Source organism: Rhamphochromis sp. 'chilingali', assembly GCF_963969265.1.
Source record: "Rhamphochromis sp. 'chilingali' genome assembly, chromosome: 15".
NCBI classification, from domain to species: domain Eukaryota; kingdom Metazoa; phylum Chordata; class Actinopteri; order Cichliformes; family Cichlidae; genus Rhamphochromis; species Rhamphochromis sp. 'chilingali'.
The window spans coordinates 6954119-6958548 of NC_137942.1; positions in this window are offsets into that span (position 1 = coordinate 6954119).

Sequence of the window (4430 nt, forward strand, 5' to 3'; positions counted from 1 at the left end):
TGTTTACCTGCCTATGTGTGCATGGTTCCCGAGGAAAAGCAGCTACAGATTGCTTTGACAATACGTATCAACTTTTCAATTCAATATTTTCCTAAAATACAATTCCTGTCCTTCCTTTTTTAGTATTGTCAGTGTATAAAATCCCAGTTAATCTACCCCTGTGTCTTCAAACAACAAATTTTAGGCAATTTGTAATGGAGTTGGTGGCATCACATCACACTAGGCTTTTTTAACCGTAAACAACAGCCCTTCTGGTTGGAGGCTGATTCCTGTAATCCGTCCTTTAAAACAGATTTCACTTGGCAGATAGGAAACCCATTATTGTGCCTGTGAAGAGCGGCCTCCATATTAACCACTGAGCCTTTGAAACGCAGCATCTTTTGTTTGTCCGTAATGAATGTGGATCTGAGTGCAGCGGCAGCACACCTTCAACTAACGTAGCTCCATTTTCTCAGCAGAGCAACTTTGCTAATTAGAATGATTGTTAACTGGTTTAATTGGGTCTGCCAGCAGCAGTCTCAGGAGTCACAGGATGCTCACAGAGGTAATTGCATAGGAGACAGAGTGAGAGTGGTTGATGCACTCTTGCAAAACTTCCCAAAAAGCCGCTCTTCACAGGCACAATAATGGGTTTCCTATCTTTTTTTCAATTACAGAAACTGAATGGGGACTGCAATGAAGAATTAGTGTGAAGACCACTTTTCACTGCAGAGAAGTAATAATAAGGGAATAAGAGTCTGAGACTCCACAGAAAGACGCTGCGATTTTGAAGCCCTGCACCATAAGTGAGACATGTTTTCATGTCTAAAATCTAACTTTAATTATCATTTTGTATTTTGTGTTTATTTGCATATACTGGGAGTCTTCTACTCTTGGACTCAAGCTGGGTGATGCAGTCACTTTTTGTACCTATGCACAAAAATGGTTGGAACACATTCACTGGTCATTTCATTAGGCACACCTCTTCAGCTGCTCGTTAATGGAAATATGTATTCAGCTAATCAGATAGCACAGTGGTTCTCAAACTTTTCACATTGAGTACCACCTCATAAAATATATGGCTGTTGAAGTACACCTTTATGACTGAAGGCCTGTTTAACACCACATACAGTTTACATGAGACAATTTCTTGTATGAATGTTATTTGTCATAAACAAGATGTGACAAGTGATAATAATAACAACTACACTGCATTAAAACATTCACAGCAGATGGGATATCCAGTCTTAAGTGATGCCGTATGAACCCTGCTTCTCTGCTACTACTCTGTGTTTATTAAGGCTGTTTCGTTTTTAACATGTTTTAGTGCTTTGTATCTTGTTCCATTTAATCTGAACAAGCCCGATAAAAAAATTCAGTGATCACTGTCGGCCTCTCTCTTGGTTTTTATTACCACTATTAGTTTTAAAGCTCAGTTTTTAAAACCTTACGATGTAACTACAGCCCAGCCCGTGCAGCAGTATATTAGTGACTCAGCTGTTCTCCTGACTGAAGTTTGGTCCATTTACAGCATCCTGCCATGCAATTGCATTTGTCCCTGACCATCGGGAACCCTCACATTAGCTTTTATCAGGTGGAAAAAAGTTAGCGTTCATCTTCAGATTCACTGTGTTTATGTTATGCTAACCATAGCTGTGTAGCTAGCAGTGTTGGGCAAGTTACTTTGAAAAAGTAATTAATTATAGTTACTAGTAACTTCTTTAAAAAAAACTGAGTTAGTAACTGAGTTACAATATTCTAAAAGTAATTAATTACTTGAAAAGTAACTATTGCGTTACTTTAAAAAAAATGTTTAACCCTCTGGGGTCCAGGGTATAATTGGCCATTTTTAACTACTTTTGATTTTCCCTCCACATTTTACCTTTAAAAACGATTTACTTTGCCTTGTTTGGTATCATCCTTTTCAGCACAACCTCACGTGTCTGAATTTACAGTTATGTTTTCATTTTTTACGTACTGTAGTAACACAAGTGATCTAAAATCAGACAAAAAACATAAAATCAGAGTAGAAAAAGTTATATTCTTTACTGTAACAACCACAAACATGATTAATGAATCATATTTCATAACTTTAAATGCAAATATAAATTGTCAATTTTAAAATCCTATGCACAAGTTTTGCAAACAACAAGTTATTTGCATCCATTTACCTTTTACCTTTTTTTAAAATAACCATTTCAAACTATTTACAGAACAATCAGCTGTTCTGCATTCAATAAGATGCCACACAAATTATTTGTGCCACTCCAAAAAAAATAATTTCTGTCCACTATAAAGGAGAACATCACAGCCTGATACCTGCAGGTCTGACAGCAGCAGGTGTATAACTCCTGTTTCTTCCTGGAGACAGCAGTCGCCTCATTGTTCTGACACACAACCACATCCACAACACTACACACTAACTACACAAGAAAACACATTAACTACACACTCCAAAGATGCTAAACGTCACAAATCTCTCACATCTCAAAACTCGCTCTCTCTCTTTTTCTGCTGTCTCTCGTTCTCTCGCCGTCACTCCTAAAACTTCCCCTGTGCTTGCTGCACTGTCAGTAAACGTGATGAAACTATTGAGGAAAAAACGCCGCATATATATTGTTTATCATGACTCTGGTTTTACGTGGCCTATCAACACAATTTAAAAACTGGTATATCTTGTTGCTTTGTCTTTAAGTGGCCATGTGATTGGCTTACCACGCCTACTTTATTCTTCCTCAGTCAAACAGCAGCACTCGATTGTTTTGCCCCCTTAGCTCCAGGTGTTGTGCTAGACAGTGATCGTGATTACCGTCCGCGGGAGCGCTCGCAGCTACTTAAAGCTGTAGCGTCCAGATTACTTACAGCTACTTCCGTGCAACTGATATAAGATGCGGTGAGCTGAACACAGCTTTAACCGTCTGTTTGTTGAAAAATAGTAACAGACCACATTTTCTTATTAGTAACTGTAACGGCGTTGTAACTATAGGAATAGTAATTAGTTAGATTACTCATTACTGAAAAAAGTAACGCCGTTATTCCCACCACTGGTAGCTAGCCACCACATTGCACATCATTATATACCAGCTAGCCCAACTTCAGTAACCCTACAAACATCACTGCTGTTTAGTTTTCTGTCTTCATTTATGTCAGAAGTGATAGCAGAGCTGTATGTTTTAATTTTTCAGAAATCCCTTAATCAGAACATGGTATATTATTTAATCTTAAAATAATGGGGGCAGATTTCCCGCATACAACTAGAGGGAGCCCAAGTACCACCAGTGGTAAGCGTACCACACTTTAAGAACCATTGAGATAGCAGAAATGAAATGCATTTAGGTATGTACACAAGAAAAGGAAACTGCTGATCTCCTGGGATTTTCCCACACAGGCTCATCAAAAACTGTAACTCTCATTTAGATACTAAAAGTGATTTTGTGATAGCCTTTATTAGAGAAAATGATTAGTGCAGCTTGAAGTTAACGTTGTATTTTTTTGTGATATCTTTATTGTTATTGTTGATAGGCGGTGCTGTTCTCCACTGGCCCACAAGGACAGTTCTTAAATTATAATAAATGACTGGTCATTCAAATGAAGTGTGCAACTGCTGACGGAAATGAGGATACTGTGTTTAAAATTCCAGTTTTCGTCACATAAAAAGAAACTGTCATCATTGTAATAAATATTTGATTTTCTAATCAACATTATGCTCAACTGCTTCATTAGATTGATGATCACGCACATCTCTAGTTCCTGAGTTCCACTGCCACATCATAGGAATGGAAATGATGGTGCTCAGGTTCTGGTGAACTGCATTTAAATTCCTTTCCAGGACCTTAGCTTGTTTTCAACTTATTTATCACCGTGACAGTAATCTCTCCACTTATCAGAACACCGGAGAAACAGTGGTGATAGAATACAAATGCGATGTGTTGAGAGCTCTTTGGGACCAAAGGCAGGACTCCTGGCAGTGTTGTAGATTGCACTGGCACTAAAGAGAGTGAGTGACAGGTAAACGCACACATTCAACATTTTGACATTAAAAATGTCAGTGCAAGCTGTAGCACTAAAAGCAAAACCCACCAAACTGTATTTAAATAAACACTGAAAGTTTGAATCAGCTAGCTTTATTATGGCACTTTGTACATGTCAGGATACAAACTCAACATTCTAGGTTTCTTGGTTCATATAGCACATAAAACAATCAAAAACATTATTTCATTGCATAAAAAAAGACAGAAGGGTTCTGGAAGCTGCTTAGTTTTTTTTACCACACATACAGACACTTACATTCAATCAAATCCCAGTCTAGTAGTGACAGTTTATCTGAAATTTTCTCCAACCAGTCATTTCTTTTTGTAATCACCAGTGAGACACAGTCTGAGTGTCTGATTGGTTTTCTGATTTTGTGTCATTTAAGGACAGGTTGATATTTTTCAGGCCTGTCTTAGAAT